The sequence below is a fragment of the Ambystoma mexicanum genome, chromosome 11 (genome assembly GCF_040938575.1).
Source record: "Ambystoma mexicanum isolate Mex_15411 chromosome 11, UKY_AmexF1_1, whole genome shotgun sequence".
Lineage (NCBI taxonomy): Eukaryota > Metazoa > Chordata > Amphibia > Caudata > Ambystomatidae > Ambystoma > Ambystoma mexicanum.
In genome coordinates, this window is record NC_090934.1 from 810,993,998 (window position 1) to 811,014,663 (window position 20,666).

A 20,666-nucleotide genomic window follows, 5' to 3' on the forward strand; every position below is an offset into this window, starting at 1 on the left:
ATGTTTAATACATTGGGCCTCACTATGGGTTTGGCGGTGTGGCCAAAAATGGTGGTAATGCAGTGGTAACAACCTCTGCATTACCACACCACCAAACGACATTTTTTGCAGAGGAAAAACCTCCGAGAGAATGCTGGAGGTAATTCCTCTGCTTTCAAAACGAAATCCCCATGGAGTTCTATGGACGCCAATAAATGATGACTAACACTGCCTACCACCACGTGTAATCCGGCAATAATTCCACAGGACCAAGTGGTGGTTACGGCAAATATGTTTGGTGTATCTCACCAGATTTACTGCAGAGATACCACAAAACTTGTAATGAGGCCCATTGCACTGTTTGTTCAGTTCTCTGTAAATACATGTCTTGCAATGTGGTGCAAGATAGTGCAAGCACATCTTTGCGCAATTGCATTTATCAATGAAGCACACATTTTTGGTAATCTGCCCTATTTTACATGCAAAATAATATGTACATAACCAGCATTTAAGAATGGTATCTGCATCCAAATGCTTAGCTGTGAAGAAATATGATTTCTGAATGAATGTAAGTATGTAGAACAGCAGATATGATGGTAGTAAGTAATATGCCCAATTTTTTAAGTTAGATAGAAATATTGCATTGAAACAACTGTCACGAGAAGCAGATTAGCTAGAAGCGATCTGAATACTAGTGTATTATATTCTCTGTTATCTTGAATACTATAATTATCTTGATCTTCAAAGGACTCAAAGACAGTTACAAGCACTTGAATGCTTGCTCTTACTGCCAATTTAAAACTCAATTTTGATTGGAGTCTAAAACATAATGATATTCAACAAGAGCTACTTATCTAAAAGCTATCAAAAGAAGCTACCTTGCAGACATTGCAGGCTGAAGTTCATGCTAAAATAACATGAAATCCAAAATTCTAAAGAAATACTATTTACCTTTTCAACTGACACAAATTGAAAATAATTGAAATCAGATTCCAAACAGTTTCTCCGTCCCAGGAATGTTGTACTGACACGTTCAAAACACACCTTTCTGAGCTTTAGAAACCCTCCTCTGTAAGCTGCTAGTCTACTCTCAATATGGCACATTTTGATGTACAAAATGGGTGGTCATTCACCAAGATAAAGACAGATTCTTTTTTGAATACAACTTTAGAAGAAGTGTATCAACATAATTATTAAGTAAGAGCATTTTCTTTTTTTATATGGAAAGAATATCCATCTATAAATAAGATCACGATTTAAATTACTTAGCTGCAGATTCCAAGCTGATTTCCAGAAACATGATGTTTTTTGCTATTTTAGTTCATCATCTGAACTGCGGTCATATTTGCCAATTGCATGCAGAGAAATTTTTCCCCTCAACAACTTCTATAGCTGCATTTAGATACACATGCTGGTATGGAGCCATATTAGTGTTCCCTCTGACATCTGTCTGTGCCCCAGATTCCAGTTGCTCCTGCAAGGCTTCGGGGCTAACCAACTTAAAACTAAGTTAGGTTGGTAGTATGCAGCATTGAACATGTGCTTCAATCTCATTTCCATTTCGCAATCTTTGCTCTTTCAGAAAATCTAAATGCTGGCCTAATTGAAAGTGGCGAGCCTCCAGTTTAATTATCACTATGGTTTTGTATCCACACCATCCATGAGCATTGAATTTCTTCTGTACCCAAAGCAAAAGAATGACTTTTGAACAGGCTGATGTTGCTTTCTTGCATATGGCAATACCACAGTCAAATTAGGGGTGTGCAACAACTTTTTCCATGGAAGCGATATTGCAAAGTTCTCAACTTCGTGTTATGTTAGAATGTTCCGCTCAATACAGCTAAAAGACCAAGGCCGCTTTGTCAAGGTGAGTGTATGAAAGGATGAATGGTTGATGTAGGGCTTAATTCATGTGGGCTGAAGTCATGGTGCATGTTGGTAATTTCCAATGAAGCTCTTAAAAGCTGATGCACTATTTCTGGGGTAAATTGCATTTTTCCACATGAGCCTCTTCATGAGCATGGCAGTGTGGGAAAAATGTGGTGTCAATGGAATTACTGCCACTTTTCCCACTCCATCATACTATGAGTTTGGCCCTGGAGGCGGGGATTTACCTCCAGCATCATGCCGGAGGTAAATCTTCCCAATTTCCGCCGAAAAATCATCAAATGTGTCAGAATTACTGCTGGCAGTAATTCTGCTGGAATCCCCACTGGGGTCGTATGGACCCTAAATTATTGGGGACAAATGCCGCCACCACCACTTGTAACCCAGCAGTAAATCCTCTGGACCAAGTGGCAGTAATGTTAATTCCATTGGACAGTATTCCGGCAGATTTACCACCGGAATGCTACCAAACTCGTAATAAGGCTGAATGTTCCCAAACACATTAAGGGCCTCATTGCGAGTTTGGTGGCATTTTGGCACTAAATCCTGTGTAATACTGCCAAGCTCGATTACTGTTACCGTCACTTGTCCCGTGGAGTTAACTCGGGATTACAAGTGGTAGTAGGGCGATGCAAGTCCCCTTTTTTTGAGTGGATTGTGGCATGTTTACTGGTTTTTGGCATTGACCATGCTGGAGATAAATCCTGAAGTTCAAGGCCAAACTCATAGTTTGCCACTGCAGTAAATGTGGTGTTAATTCCGCAAAAACTTGTAATAAAGCACTAAGTACTTAAATTCGGGTAAAGTACAGTGTGTATTCAAAAGATAAATCATGTAAAAAAATTCGAATGTAAATATGTAGAACATAAATGCTCTAAGAAGGGTATATGAGGGTCCTAAAAAAAGACTTGGTGAAGGAAGACATGGGGGGTCATTACGACCCTGGCGCTAAGGGGTTAACGGCGCCGTAAAAGGCTGCGGCGCCGTTAACCCCTTAGTGCCTAATTACGAGGTCCCTTTGACGGACCCGACCTTAACGGCTGGTCTGGACCAGCCGTTAAAGTAGGGATCTGCAAAGGGACTCTCGAGGTAATTACAATGTGGCAAAAATGGGAATGGGGTAGGGCCAATGTACAATGGGGAATTACCGCCCCGCCAACCTTGGAATGGGGTGGTAATTCCCCATTGAACATTGGCGGACTCGTTACAATACCGGCAGCACCCATGGTGCTAATAGCGCCATGGGGTACCGCCAGTATTGTAATGAGGGCCATGCACTCAACTTCAGGTAGTCGGTTTTCTATTGTTGTTGTGCTGGGTACAAGCATTCTAGTGAGTTGAGTTTTTTTTGGATTAATCAACCATTTCCTCAATATGTATTAACTCAAACCTCTCAGTTAAATAAATAGCCATTCAAAAATTCTACTCTATTTATTATTTCCCAGCATCTCTGGTGCAGTCCGACGAAGCAGATGTACGCAACACAAGTGGGTGACGGTTCCATATTCTGCACTTTCATCATCTGAGCTAGCAAGAACATGTTTAAGGTCTCCCAGTTAAGCATGCTACACGACCTCATCACCTAGAACAGCATCCATGTGGTTTGGGAAATACTGAATAATTTTGACTATTTCTACATTTCTGACTGAGAGCCTTGTTTTTCTTTCTCGAAGAGGAACCTGGCTGCACTACAAATACATTCAGAGTTGACACTGATGGCAGGGCACAATAGATCTTTTTGGAGCATTCTTAGTGTTTGCTACTGCACTGTTTTCCAGAGCTGCAAAAGCAAATGTCCATGATCCACAGTCAGCTGCACCTACACTCTGAACTACTGCTCAAACATGACCTATGTTCTCCTTCTAGATATAAACCACAGCTCTGTTTCCTGCGTCGTGGCTCCAAATTTAGCTTACCTTTTCGAATGTCGGCTCTGTGCTTTTCACAGAACTTGGGAAGCTCCTTTAGAATGAGACAGGTTCAACCTTGTGCTACTGTTCTCACTGGTAGCAGATGTATTAATTGGCAGGGGTAGTGTATTCCATTACCTTGGAGTGTGATGGTGGTGGTGGGTGAGGTGGTTGTACCACAGGGATGGATCTGTCTGTAGGTGGAAGATGGCATTACTTTGGTCCTTTTCTAGGAAGTTGCAAGTGAGACTTCTTCCCCCCATGTGCCAGCATTTAGCCCAGGACCCATATCTTCTATGTTCTGATGTCACTCTGTCAGCGTTTTGCTGAATCATTTACTTGTTGATAAACTTGAGCTGTTCAAAGGGGCATTGAAGTGTATAATGGGTCAAATTCCTTTCAGTGTAAATGTCCTGTATGAGGCCAATCTGAGGAAGAGCATTCATGATTTACAATCTTCAAGCATCTACTAGGCTTTGACAGAATGGTTGAAAAAGACACACATGTTGCTGCATTTGATAATTATGTTGGCAATCTATGTGACTCTTTTCAGGAAATGCTGTATTCTACAGTGTAAGCAATGTGCAAAAGAGAGCGCAATGTAGTAATTGCTATCTGCCATTGCTCGTAAAATGTTGCTGCTAGTGTTACACAAGATAAACCAAAAGTCAATGTTTTTGCTCTAACGCATTCTAAAATCTTAGAATTGAATAGTGCAAAGAAAGGTGCTGCTCTGTGTGCCTGTTTCATTGCCAAGTGCTCTTGCAAAGTGCTGTTCGCTGCAGAGCTGTGCTGTGAACCCCCCATTATAGTTGGAAGGCAAATCAAGTGGAGGTCACAGGGTTTACTCTGCCCCCTAACTCGGAAGTATTTAAGGACCTGGCCACGCGCAATAGCGCGAGCACCTTTGCCAAGTGCTCTTGCAATGTGCTATTGGCTGCGGAGCTGTGATGTGTAGTGGACCCCCCCCAATGAAGTTGGAAGGCAAATCAAGTGAAGGTCACAAGGTACAAATTACCAGAGGACACTATCCTTGCCTATGAACTCTTTCACTACATATGCATTTACGGACCCATTATTTAGTACTTAATTACTTCAACTTTGTTTCACTTTTACTAGGTGTACTTGCGCCCTAAACCAGAAGTATTTAAGGACCTGGCTGAGGAAGGTTTCTGCATTGTTAACTGAGCGACAATCTGGAGGACCTGGGGAGGAAGGTTTCTGCATTGTTAACTGAGCGACAATCTGGAGCTGTTGTGATTTTTTTACTAACGTGCACAGATGCTTATTGTCTTTCTGACTTTGGATGAGTCGTGAGAGTCCATAGTGTCTTGTGCTCCAACATTGATTACCTCTCTACTCAGAGATTTGAAGCTGTGTTGTGCTAAGATAGTTGGGGGTTACGCATGTGGCAGAACATGTTTACGTGTGTGGCAGTTGGATTCCGTGCTCATAAATCAACCCACTACTGATTCAGGGGTCGAGTGAGGTCCTCAACGCTGGACTAATAGCTTCTACCATAGATACGCCTAAAGTGACAAAACCACCTAACATAGATCTTGCTATAGAAGTTTTACCCATAGGGTTAATTATGGAGCACCCGTAACCTAGATTATCTAGACAGATGCTGCTGTACATCGTGTGTGCATACAAATTATTACTAAACCCCCCCCCCATAGTGGCAAAAACCAAGAAAATGAAAATGTATTTTCCTATAATGGGTTGTTTAAGCACAATGCAAGAAGAATGTGCTATTAAAGACATAGTGGACGACCTAAATAAATCTCTGAGTGGCATAGGCCCACAGTGAATCAGTCATTTTATTAGTTCCTAGCAAGTTCTTATTTCAGAAGAAATTAACATATCTGACCAGACCTGCCTAATGGCTCATCAAGAACATCTAGAATGAATAGACTCGGTTGGTGAAACTGCGACAAACCTAAAAATACATTTGGGGCAAAGTGGGAAAGGTGTGAATAAAGTGAAAGATGTGAATAGGAACACAGAGCTGATACAACATGACACCCTTGCTCAGATCCATGCAGACTCTGATAGGGCAGATGAGAGTGAGATGTGTATTGTTAAGTATACTGAGAATATTGTGGAAAAGAACATACAAGAAGGTCTTGCCAATGTAAATAATCTGGCAGACATAATATTCGGTGAACATATAACCAGTAATCATGGACATGGTGAACAGATTATTAGAAATGTCAAAGGTAATGGACAAAATAGAGCAGAGAAAAACATATCAAATCAAGGGATGTTGGTGGAATATGGTGATGCGGTTGGGTATGTTCTTACATCTACACCATGTCATGACAGTACAACTAGTGAGAATGTTTTTGAGGTAACGTCGGGTGAGCAGGGAAGTACTTCCTGTCCTTTGATGATCCACACTCTGTTTAACAAAGAGAGCCATCTGGCCAGTATTAGAAATGTCTCTCTATCCAAAGCACGTGACATTCCAGAATCTAATGAGGGTGATATGAGTAATGCGAGCAATGTGAGTATGAGCTCGACCGATATGTTCAATGCGTTTGAAAATGTGCTAATCACTCTCATGGAAAAATTAGATTGTATTGAGAATAAATTAGATCTACAATCTCTTCTACTTAATACATTTAGCAACTGGGGTAGAAAAATGCTAAGATAGCAGGGAACCAACACCATACAAAGAAAGGAAGCAGATGGTGATGCAATAGAAGCAGAGGTAGTAAACAACAATACCCAATCTCCGGCTGTGTGTGAAATGGTGTCCAGGAAAGAACCTAGAAAACGCCAGAAGAAGGCGGTTGCACAAGCTGCCATGTACACTAGTAGAGTGAAAATACAGACAAATAAATGCATTGTGAGTGAGGACAATCCGAACCTAAATATTTTAATGGCTGATTGTTCCTAAGTGGAGGTTGTAGCTAGTAGTTCCAACGTTACTCAATTTGTAACTGCTACCAATACTGCCTGTGAGGAGAGACAGTGTGACAATAATAAACCACAGCCTGCTTAGCGAGAAATTCCTCAAAAGAGTGTGATATACGGAACTATACTATATGGTTGAAATAGATAGAAAGATTATTGAGGGTGGCAAGGATAAACAACACACGCAAAGTGTAAAGTGCCAAACAAAAAGATCTAAGATAGTCTGTGACGATCATGCTGAGAGTGCCTTGGGGGATATAAGTGCCCCTTTGTAGGCAAAGTAGATCTAACCCAAGGGATCAGACCCAACAAGTGCCAGGTAAAACTAGTAATGATCAGCAATCACAGACTGACATGAATTTAGGGGCCAACACAAACACAACTGGAAAGAAAAAAAAGAGTATAATGGTATTGCACCAGTAATAGAGGAATTTAATGCACTACAAATTCAACCAGTACCCCCTAGAGTATATCTACCCCCTTTAAATAGGACAGCCAACCTATGTATACTGCATGGTATTGTGGCATTAAGAACAATACACCCTGAGGACATTACATGTGTTGATCAAGTTGAAGGGACGGCTATGTCAATTTCTAAGATCTGGTTTTCCTTTGAATCAACCTTAGATTATATCCTACGATATGAGAATGAATTGTATAAAATGGCTTACAGCTGTAGGGTGGTAAAAATTACTCCACAATATATATGGCATGAGAAGCTAACTGACAACATGGTCTCTACTAACGTAAGTGGTGGGGAAACAACTAGGAATATGCAACAGGATGTGGAAGCCAATGTAGTGAGTAAACAGAGTAATAGCGAAGCAATTAATAGAGTAGATGCTAACAGAGGGAATGATGGTAACCAGCATGTAGTGAATAAACAAGAACCGAGTAGCCCTATGATTTGACAAGATATATCTAGAGTAGAACGCGTTACTGGCGATGGTTACTAGCAGTGGTTACCCACCGTCTTTAAGGCCCATTTCTCATCAATTAGTCAATGATGTTAGTATCATTTGTTTGTGGAACATTTGAGAGTTTGGCCACTTGTCAGCTGCGGGTGGATTATTGACGCATATTGATCTATATAGCATCATTGCACTGCAGGGAAATTGGATGATCGAAAATGTGAATTTGATGGTAGGTTCACAAACCATATACTGGCAACTAAAGGGCGTATTGGTCGACCAAAGAGAGGACTCATGATCTCTGTTTGTCATCCTTGGAGCCTGAGCCCTATGACTGGGTCAACTACTATGGTCCAATTTGTGAGAACAGTATTTACGAAGATTGAGATGATAGTGTTTAACATATATGATCCTCCAAATAACTTTTCCACTAAACAAAACATTGCCACCGTGAGAAAAATACTTGATGCCATAGATTTTACTTTGCCTGTGTGGATAATTGGAGATTTAAATGCAAAGATAAGCTTCGAAAGTGCTAGTGAGATGAATATGGATGTGTATGCACTGGTTAATGCTTTGGCACCTAACAAACAGGGTAAGACATGGGCTCTCATTTTGGACTCCTATCAAATGATAAAGCGTAATGGCTTTTGTCCAGGTGATGTCCATAATGCTGAAACGAGAGTGAGTGGTAACAGCGCATCCATTATCGATTATGTGTTTGTGAACAGGGGGACATTGACTATTGTGAAAGACATGGCTATTGTTGCATGTGAGGAGAGTTACCATATGCCACTGTGTGTCCTCCTAAAATCAGCCTTTAATCGTGATACTCCTGTAATATATGACCACAATGGTGATATTTCTGTGAATAATGTAGTTAACCGTATACAGTGGAAAGCAGTTAACCTGGGTAAAGCCAAGAAGATCACTGAGTCACTATTTCCAATTTATATACAGTGCTATAGTCTTTGGTGTATTAGCCATGGATCAGAATTGGTTCAAGATTTCATTAATATCACTCAAGCAATTAGAGCTGCACTACAACAATGAAGAAAGTACATAAGCCCACATGAACGCTGGAATTGTGCTTTACAAGATAGGGAAGCACTATGACAAACGTATCATGGCTGTGAAACAATTAAGGTCTAACATAGCAAGGTAATCTATCCAGTTCTGAGTGTGCACTTTGCAAGTGAAATTAACAATTGTATTAAAAAAATGAAACACACATTTTGTAAATGGCTTAGAGCACACAGAAGTGCAAAATGGAGATGTGGCTCCAAATTGCTGAGCAAGCCAGAATAGGTAACTCAACAGGAATATGGATGGTAATTAGAGGTACTAACAAAAGGGGCTTACCTATTAGGAGTGTCCCGCATGGTGAGTACCAGAAAAATATCCAGTTAACACTGGGTGCCACGCAACCCATTGACCCCGAAATAGTGATGCCATATGAAAAATGGGTATGCAAATCGTCTAATGATGATATCACAAAGGGCATAGAGAGACTCAATAACTCTCGAGCAGCCGGGCCTGATGGTACATGTAATAGTGTTGTCAAACAGTCACCCGGGATGTGTGCACAGGCCATATACATACTATATAATCATATCGGAGAATGTGGTATACTCCCCATGTCTTGGAGTGAGAGCCCCATTCTTCCGGTCCACAAGAAGGGCTGCTGGACTAATCCCTCCAATTACAGGTTGCTTGCAATGCTAGACATCCCTGGTAAAATATTTGCAAACATCTTGCTGTGTGGACTGATGATGTGGACTCAGGATAACAGAATATTACCGCCCAATCAGATTGGGCTCCGCACAAATTCAAATACTACACACACTCTTGTAATCTTACTGTCTGCTGTCAAATATGCCCGGGTGAGACGCCCAACATCTCTCTACAGGGCTTAGATTGATTTTAGCGCAGCATTCGACACTGTGATGTGAAACAGATTATGGAATAAACTTACTGCACTGAACACCCCCCCATGGCCTGTCGCAAATTATAATGTTGCTTCACAAAAATACCAGTATTAAGGTACATCCTGATGATCGGGGAAGCTATCGGGATCTATTCCTACATGCAGAGGCATTAAACAGGGATGTATAGTGGCAGCCACTCTGTTCAACCTATACCTTGGCGATTTGGCAGCTGTTTTTGACAGCCTGAAACATTACACAGTGAAGGTGGGCCCAATTAAAATCAGTTGGCTGGGTTACACTGATGGCAAAACCAAAGAGGTGATGGCTGGAAGGTTCAGAATAAATAAAATAAATAAATAAAAGAGTTGCTTACTTCCAATTTTTTCTGTGGTATATTCTGTGGTCAAAGTGAGTGGGAGCAGATGCGAGCGGCGTTCCTCTACTTTTCTTTATTACGTTTTACCATTCCTATACATTTATTTTTAAAACCAACTGTTCTGGAATGGCTTCGTTTTAAAATACAAGTGTCGGAAGAAGTTGAAACGTGCACTTCATGTTCCCTTAACCAGCAGGCATGATTATTTGAGGGTTTGGATTGCGCGAGGGCGGGGTGCAGTGATGGAGTTTGTGAGGAGCTGGGGCAGGCCAGGGAACATAGTTCCACTACTTCTTTTCGTACACTTCGGCCGCTGGGCATATTGATGGAGGTAGTGATTGTTAGGCCAATGTATGCTGCCATAAAAGATTGCCAATCTCCTATGAATCACATAAGATATTTTGCCTGCAAACTGATCAACATGTCCATTGTCACATGAAAGATGTGCACAGGGAACACCACAAGTGCTTTTCTGATAGTCATTCAAATTGTTCTTTGAAAACTAGGCATTTCAAATTTGGAAACTATTTTGTGGCTGAGCATCTGCTATTTGCTACAAACAGCGTAAACACATTTCTGTAATTTCTCCTTGTCCACCAAACGACAGTGCGGGAGTTGTTCTTCCAAAATCACGGTTGGTCAGTTTTCTATTTTAAAAATGCTCTTAGGGATGGTTTGTGTGGTTCTTTAGAGACTCGTTAAAAAGGTTCTTGGTGTTGGCTTGTTTAAGAGACATTTATTTTGAAAGTGTACTGGCTAGATGCATGCCTGGATCACTAATTGATGAGGACCAGGAACAAAGCTGGCTGAAAGCCTGGTGCCAGTTGGACATCAGTGTAGAATGCATGGAGCCTGATGCTAGTCTCATTGGATCTAGATGTATTCAAACAGCTCTTGTGCCATCCTCTTCTTCCTCAATCATAAGCAATATTGAGTGATTATTAGCAGCAAACAGATATTACTTTCGTCCTGATGTGCATGCAATTTGCATTCTTGTTTTTGTCTCAACTGTTTGTAATCTGTAACCTATGTAACTACAAGACATGCGAAAAGATGCCTAAGTGCTCAGGCGGTATGGAAATAAACAAAATACAAATACAAATTCCTCCAATACATGTTAGACTTCACAGTCCTCCAGTGCTGGAATGTGTGCCGAGATTCACACGTCAATGTTGTCTTTTTTTGGGTCAATTGCAATTTGATCAATGTTCTTATCAATGGTCAAATAGTCCTAGAAGTTAATGTAGGCTTTCACATTTAGAAGTAGATGTAGAAAAAACCCAGGCACCTGAGGTTGTCAGACTGCTATCTATTCCTTTTGCGGTGCTGCCAGTCAGTTTGCACTACTTGATCTGCCTATTGTTTTTTTTTTAATTGTATTTGGTAAGTTTACGAACCTTTACAATTTACAAAACAAAATCAATAAAATTACATAAATATGATTACACATTATTTTTAAAAACGCATTCATCCTTTTTTCCCCCTTAACAATAAGCATATTCTTTTGCACAATTCATATATAATAAAACATATTTCCTTCAATAGGACAAGTTTCCGTCATATCATATAGTAGTCTAATATATGATAGCAATAAAAATGCACTTAATCAGATCATAACATACTTTCAACCATAATTATTAAACTCTTTTAGTTTCTTATCAATTTCACATAATAACATAGTCAATTTAATGATCATTTTTATATTGTTACCTACCATGCACTCGCCCAAAGTGTCATTCTCGCCAAGAGGGAAGAGGGATCAAAATAAGCTCCAAGAATGTTAAGTCTCAAAATCTCAAAGTAATCACAAAAGACAACCAGATGTTGTAAAGATTGAACCATAATACTTTTCTGACAGAATCTACAAACAACCAGGTTTAACAAGTCACGGCATCTTCCCCAATGGGCTAGCCTCTCATTCATATGAAATTGATTCAGTTTAAAACGGAGATACAGATTTCGTCCAGAAGCAGATGGAAACTGTATAAGATATCTTGGACAAGTTCCCCATTTCCTTCGAATCCGAGCATATTCTTAATATGAAATATACAACCCTATTCTATCAGATTGACAGCACCAGTAATATAGCTTCATTTTCCTTTTACAGCTAGGTAAGCATAAAATTAGATGTGCTAATATAGAAGGTGAGTGCCTAAGCAACGCCTGATTGCTAAGATCTTCATAAAAGACTATTAGCTGGTGGTTTTAAGAACTTAACATAATTATTAAGCATCCACGAGTGCCATTTCACAGATAAAGGAAGGAGTCCTAATTTATGTCTTATGATGTAATTTGGAATTGAGGAAGCTAAACCCAATACTTGCTTCCATATAACTCCTTGTAAGGAATCAAGGACATCTTCAATTTCATAGAGACTTATAGCAAGGAAATATAGTATGCACGGTTCCACTTTTAGTAAATAGAATTATAGAACTGGTAATATCGAGAAGCAACAGTATTTCCTTGTAATAATTTTCATCTGAGAAATTAAAGGCCTGGCTGTTTCATATAATTTGATTTTCCACCATTGCAATGAGTACATATCAGATAAAATATAACCAAGGTGTGTAACTATTCAGCTGTTTCAATATGAAATGCCATCAATGGACCAATTAAATCGATATCCCATCTGAAAAAACAAGTATATTGGATTTACACTGATTCACTTTTAAATTATGCTCTGCTGCATATAAGGAAAAGGAATTCAACTTATTTTGCAGACCATAGGGTGTCAGATAGTAATAAATCATCAGCAAAGCCCATATATTTAAGTTTAAGCACCCCCAGATTCACCGGAAAATCAATAACATCTGCCCAGCTATCCTCAATATCACAGATATATAAATTGTAAAGTACTGCTGCAAGAGTTCAGCCTTGTTTAAGGCCGATATTAGTTGGTATAGCATCAGTAGTCACACCAGTTCCATTTAGTCTGACCTTATAAAAAGTCGAGGTATGCAAGAGGGCAATAAGTGACACCAAATATGAGGGAAAACCCATATACAACATTTTTTTCCACAATACCTCTCTAATCACTGAGTCAAAAGCCACACTCAGATCGAGAGAAGCCATATATACTGCACTCGTATGATTGTGTTTTGTGTTCCATTGAATGTGAGATATTATTGTAGCATTTAGTGAACATTCATTTTGAACAACGAAAACCCGTTTGGTATTTTGATAGGGTAGCATTAACATTCATGTGCTCCAAGAGCCGCTCCAAGATAAGATGACAAAATATTTTCGAGGAGGCATCAGTAAGAGCTATTGGTCTAAAGTTGTTGGGGTCATTTTTAGGGCCTTTTTAATAGATTGGAATGATGGCAGCGGCACACCATGATCGAGGTAGAGTTTGTGTGGCAAATACTGTATCAATTTCATTTTTCAGACAGGATGATATCTCAACAGCAATTACAGCGTCATCATTGAAGACCAACTTTGAAGTTAACCTACAGGAGTTATTAATAAGAATAGCTAAACCTCCTGATGGCCTCCCAAATTCCCCCCTTTTAGCAGATTAAGAATAACAAACAAAACCTTCCACATCAAAATGCGACATATGCATTGTCTCCTGTAATAGAATGATATCCAGATGACATATATCCTTAGCTGTGTCCCACCATCTAAAAAAATTAGCCAGACCACATCTATTCCATGAGCGGCACAAAATACTAAACTCATTACTAAGTTGGTTAGGGGGGTGGCATAGTTATTTTGGTAACAACATTAGCTAGAGAATTGTTCAAACCATTCAAGCCATTCAGAGCAGCTGTCAATGCCATTAGTTGTTTCATCATGTCATCATTAGAAAATAATGCTGCACCTATTACTGCATTTGATTGATCGTTACTAATTGTCTTGACTGGCATTTCAAGAAATGTTTTAGCTTCCATATCAGTTTGAAAAAAGTAAGGTGATAAGCCAACATACACAAAAATGTTCCCTTTGCTCCCAAACTAGTTTCATAATCAGCAATGAATGAAATCTACAAATCATTCTGTTATTGTGAAATGTGGTTAACCTCATCCAGTCAATATCATCCAAACCGAGCATTTTTAATGATGGAATAGACTGAAATGCTTTTAGCAAAGAGGATCAGTTTAGATTGAGTTTACCATTAACTTTCGGGTCACTTTCCCATCCCAGGATGAGTGGCATCTCTGGTGTAAAAATTGGAAAATGGGGAAATTTTCCAATTGTTTCACATCGGTATTCTGAGTATCATGTACTACCACTTCTTTTGGTGCTAAGTTGGGAGATGTTTGGGATAACACTTCCCTAGCATTTAGCGGTGGAATTACATTCTCTTTAGACACTATAATGTTTGGGGCCACGCTGTTAGGGGGGACTGGGCAAATTTATATGTGTACTGGCTACAAGAGGTTGTTCATCTTTGCCCAAAAACCCCATCATCCATGGCTCACCCAGCTCTATTTGCGACTTTGGTGCCAGCAAATTTTGTGAATGCTCATTGGGAAACTTTTTTGTTTGTTCATGGATGTAGTTTTATGAACCATGGGATAGAATTGAGCGAGTGTAGATTGAGAGGTAGAAATCATCACATCAGAGGGCTGCTGCAATTTTTTTAAAGGAATTTATTTTGGTATTACTTAAATTTGGGTCCCTCACCTGTTTGGGTAATAGGCTGGCGCTGTTTAAGCCCTTCAGGGTTCCAGCCATATCTTCAGGTTTGTGACCAAAAATAGCCCTTGATTCTTCATTTAATTGAGATAAATCAATGACCACCTCATCACTATGGGGACCAGGTGTTTCCCGCAGGGGGCAATAGTCCTGTTTCGATTTAGCAATATCTTTCACTATTTTTTTTATGCAGTTAGCCTTGGCCCTTCTTTTCTGAGCTCTCACAGCGAGTCTTTTTTCCCTTCTTGTAAGTACGATTATAGGTTTCTCTTGAACATCGACTTCACTAATCTCCTGAGCTTGTAAGTCCTCTCCCACAGCACAATCATCAGTGAGATCAATTAAGTCAGTTAGGGGGGAAGGACTATCAGGGCTCTCATTATTATTCAGAACATGAGCAAGTGGAACTTCAGACCCCATATGTCTCAAGGACCCAAAAAGATCCTTTGGTTCGTCAAGATCATGTTCAATTTTTCGAATTGAAGTGGCCGTGTTAGTAATCCCCACTTCATTTTGGGGAACAGGGTCCGTCTGACAACCAGAGGTCTGCATCATTCTCGGGGTAGTAACCTCAGCAAAGGTTCCCTTATCACTACCCACTAAACCTGGCTCACTATGGATTTGAGTTGCTTTATCCATCATGTTATTCTTGTACTCAACTTCCCTGTTAGGGTAGCTATAGCTTCACACGTAAATAATAATCCCTCAATTCGATTTGTTTTGTTAACAAGCTCTTCAATTATTGTTCTCAATAAGCCTATCTCACAGTGTGAACGTTCATGTCCTTTATCAAGTAGGTCTAAGATTCTTGCTATAACAGGAAGGTCAGTGGTTAGTGATGGCCCTTCTAATATATCTGATTGCACCACAGGAGACGAGATCTCCTTTTCTTTGTCATTTAGGCTTGACTGAAACTCTTGTATATCAAGGTTCATTCGAGCATCTATCACCATTTGGGGACTGGTCTTTTTTGGGGAGCTCATTTTGGGTATTACTACATTGAAGTTTGATGAAAATTCAGTTTCCCTTTGTACTACTGTTTTGACATCTTCCTGTGGTTTCAGATATGGTAATGATACCTTAGGTTTATTTATAGACGGATTACTAAACATAAATACATCTTCACGACCCATAGTTCTATAGTTTACTGGAGTTGAAGGGCCGAGCAAAAGCCGCAGCCTCTTCCCCAGTTCGGCTTCAATCGTGGGACCCATCATAGAACAGTCTATTACATTGCCTATCGACTGTTTGTTTGAAACATCCAACATGTCAATATTAATCTGACTCATAGGTTCTGCATCAGGGGTATCAAATGACTCATCAGAGTAAAAAATATCATTAAGATCCTTTATGGCATATTTAGGTATTGAGTTATACATGACATGGCTAGTAGAGGCGATATGAACCATAGCAGTTACCAGATTTTTTGGAATTATTCCTATTTCATTTAGAATCTTCTCTTTACATTCAATTGGCAAACATGGCTCTTTTCTATCGGCATCTCCCACCACATCATTATGTGAAAGTAATGGGCTCATACCGTCATCCATAGAAGTGGATCTCATCACCCCGTTATTAAGGGTTGATCCCATGGGGCATTGTTGGTCAAGTAGTTTCTTCAAACTCCTCAAACCAGTTGCCATATTAAAGGTAAATATATTCTCAACTAGTTATTACCAATAATTATAGAATGTAGAGAGAAAGGAAAACATCAGTATCAAGTATAAAAACTTAATCCAATGATTGCACACCCTCCCGACAACAAGTTGGGAAACTAACAAGAGTACCTTTACTTGTAGCGTATCTGATATATAATCACGATTTCAATCAATTACGATCAGTTAATGCTTTACACAGACATAATAAATACCCGTTATGAAGTTCAGGTAAGCGTACAGACGCCCCACGCACCCGCCGCGCAGCCGAACAGCCAAACAGTCACTTGCAGGCACTTCCAGGTTCGCGCGCGGGTGCTCTGGCGTCCGTACTATTATGCAGCCAATCAGCCACTCGCTACGTCCACGGGCCTGGGGGCGTAGCCAAAATAGGTTTCTGCAAATGTGAGAAACAAGGCACTGTTTAGGTAAAATCAGACAGTGCAGACAGTGCGAACAAGTCAGAGTAAGACATTAAGTATTTCAAGGAAGAGTGAGATAATTACTGTAAATATTAAATCACGCTCGCAACTCCAAGCGAGTTACGGATAGCCTGAGAGCCTGCAGGATTCCTCTTGCTGACTCCGCGTCGGACCGCAGGCGTTCCAAGAGTTCGAGGCTGCAAGTTAATGCAGAGCGGGTCGGCACAGCCAGCCAAGCAGTCACTTGCAGGCACTTCCGGGTGCGCTGGCGCCCGTACTATTATGCAGCCAATCAGCCACTCGCTATGTCCACAGGCCTGGGGGCGGAGCCAAAATAGGTTTTGTAAATATTAAATCAAGCTCGCAACTCCAAGCGAGCTACGGACAGCCTGAGAGCCTGCAGCATTCCTCTTGCTGACTCTGCGTCGGACCGCAGGCGTTCCAGGAGTTCGAGGCTGCAAGTTAATGCAGAGCGGGTCGGGACAGCCAGCCAAACAGTCACTTGCAGGCACTTCCGGATGTGCCTATTGTTGTTTAATGTATTTGTCTTGGGCAAAATCTGTCACTGGGGGGTTCCACAAATTATGTTTACTTTGTGCTTTGCTTCCGTTCTCCTAGGGCACACTTGCATTCACATCTCTATTATGTTGCTTCTGTTCTCCTAGGGCACATTTGCATTCACATCTCTATTATGTTGCTTCTGTTCTCCGAGGGCACACTCACATTCACATCTCTATTATGTTTTTTCTGTTCTCCTAGGGCACACTTGCATGCACATCTCTATTATGCCGGTAACAGTGAACTTCATAATCAATAGAATGCATTCCCAATCCCTGCATCTTCCTTTTAAACAGGATCAGCAGTGGTCCATAGAGGGTGTCTGGCATGGTTTCCTGAAAAGGGTGATGGTGATGAATGGCTTCCTCTTTTTCAATACCATTCCCACCTTGCTGAAGAAATCGCTTTGTCTGCAACCATGGATGAACATACTTATGTGTATTCTAACGCATGTTGCTACTCCTGTACCCCACCATCTGGTTGTATAGAGTATTACAGCACAGGTCAAATGAGTCTCCTGCTTTCCCACATTGATCACTTCGGATTACGACTTGGGCACAGTAGCACTTTCACCTTATTCACTAATGGGTCTGGAACTCGCACCAGGTGCACAAGACAGTGACCGCTGAGGTCTAATTCTTCCATAGAAATAGGATGATTTGATCACAGACAGAGCCACAATGCTGGTTTCCTTGGAATGATCCTCCTTGCTCCTATGCAGTAATTTGTGTTAGTATTCTCAGTAAATTGAGCTGATTGGTCTGGCTGAAGTATGCATGCACTTTGAGAGGTTTCTTTAGGGCACATTTCACACTTCTACTTCACATTACATAATATGGTTTGCCCTCTCCTCTACCATCGCCCCTTGCCATACCTCTTGCTACATGTACTCAAGTGCACAAACTATGACCATTAATCTAACTAATTAACAATACATACACAATACAATGGGCCTCATTACAATCTTGGTGGAATGGGTTAACGGGTGCCGCTAATTGATGCAGACCCGTTAAACCCATTCCACCTGGGAAAACCAGGCGTGCTTACCGGGTCCCGCGAGGGGAAGAGGGAGCAAACAACGGGCCATCTCGTAATGGCCCGTTGTTTGCTCCCTCTCCCATTCCCATTCAGCCCTATGGGGGCTGAAATGGGAATGGGGAAGGACCGTGTCCGGGTCCTTGGAGGGAGGAATTACCGGGCCTTCCGAACTCAGAATGGCCCGGTAAGTCCTTATTCCGAGGACCAGGACCGCGAAGCAATTTTGGCGGCAGCCATGCAGCCAATAGCGGCATGGTTACCGCCAAACTCGTAATGAGGGCCAATGTGTTTCAAAGCGCTTCAAGGCAAGGAAGGGAACAAGGGAAAATACAATGACATTCTAACAGGCCATGGACAGTAAGGATGTGAAATTAACTATCGTACTCGGCCTGACGACATTTCAGATAGTGCAAGAGCTAAGACATAGATAAGGAAGGGAGGGGGAGAGTGGTAAGGAAATGGAAACAGACAGGCGACTACCGTACTAGGCCTGACAACATTTCTGGTAGAGCCGGAGAAAAACAAGAGGTGAGGGAGAGGGGTGCACAAAGTTAGGGGAGGAACAAAACAAGCGATTATCATACTAGGCCTGATGACATTTCAGATAGTGCTGGAGTGGAGTGGGGAGGAAAAAACCAGTAAGGGGAGGGGAGAGGAGACAGACGAGGTTGTTATCATACTAGGTCCAGAGACAATTCTGATTGAGTATTTAGAGTCAATTCTATTAAAGAAAAAGGCTAGACCTGCAGCATTTGATGTTTTGCAGAATTGAAAATAAGAAGCGTTACAGCAACTTAAAAGTAGAGAGAAACATGCGCGCCGTCATAAGACGAATGCCGAAAAAGCATTATTGTATGACCAAGATAAACATTCTGAATCGACTAGGAATATGGATAGGGCTTTCTCACTTGGAATTCAGAAAATCTATCCTTCCAAAAACCTCCATACTTCCGATGAATTCATAGACAAATTGTTAAATGAACGAAGGCCTGGTGCCTCTGCGCCACCTCCGTGTGTTCCTCTTCCTGCTGCTTTGCCTCTTCCTCCTGCTATTCCTGCTCTACCTGCTGTTGTTCACATTGTTCCTGCTCCTCCTAATGTTCCCCTTCCTCCAGCTCCCCCACCTCTTCTTATCGCACCAGTTACAGTACCTCCATTGAATTTGCCTTCTTCCTCTCTTCCAAGTGGTCCTGAGCCGCTTGTAGTCGATCGAGGTGCAGGGTCGAAGGTTGTCACTCGCAATACTGTACCACTAGAGAAGAAACGTGATTTGATTGCATGGGCTAAGCATTGTATGGAGAAGGATTATCAAGCTAATGTTTTTGCCACACTTTGTAATATGGATAATTTTCCTGACAAAAATGTTTTTATTGAAGGTTTAGGGATTCATTTATGTGTACTGTGGGGAAAATTAAATAATACAGATCTCCCGCAAAGGTTAAGGGATCTAAATACTTTCGCGTTTTCTAGAGACACTGTGAAGAAAGTAAATGATCATGTCGGTAGGTTATTTGGGTATAGAAAGGAGTTAGAAAAGTTGCAAAATGAGGATGACGAGGGGGAAAGTATGTATGTGCAGAAACGGTTCCTTCCTTGTCGTAAATCGATATCTGAGGAAGCACGAATTTGTACAAAGGACGCGCTTAGATGGATTTCAGATATGTCGATAACTACAGTATATGACACATATAGGCCCTCATTACAAGTCAGGCGGTGGACCATGGTGCTGTTAGCACCATGGTCCATGCCGGATTCCGCCATGGTGGATGGCGGAATTACCGCCCCGTTCCAAGGTGAGTGGGCGGTAATTCCCCATTCACCATTTGCCCTTCCCCATTCCCATTTTTGCCCCATAGGGCATAATGGGGATGGGGAAGGCGCTAATTACGGCACCGTAAATTACGGTGCCGTAATTAGCACCAAGGTCGCTTAACGCCTTGGACTTTAACGCCTGCAAAAAGCAGGCGTTAAAGTGTGAATCAGGCGTTAAGGGTTAACGGCGCCGACGGCGCCGTTAAACCCTTAACGCCTGACTTGTAATGAGGGCCATAGTCAGTATACGCCAGAAATGCAGAGGAAAGTGTACAGGTAATGATAGAGTACCTGCAGGATGATTGTGTAAAATGAAATATTAGTTGTCCCACAGAGTTATTGAGTATTTATAAGAGAGCTTTTTCACTTGACACTTCTTCGACTGCTTCAGCGCTCGACTTACCTCTGTTGCTTAGTAAGCGTTCGGAGTCACCTACTTCTCAGTTGCCTATGAGAGAGGTTCATCCGACATTTGTTCCGAAGGTTGAGATTGCGGCCGATGCTGCACGAGGTATAGTCTCTGTGGACATTCCTGCACATTATGTATCACAGTTTTCCACGTCCCGTTCTCAAGACAGGAAGTGAATACTATTAGGCAATCTAGTCCTGATATTAGGAAAAATCTGACAG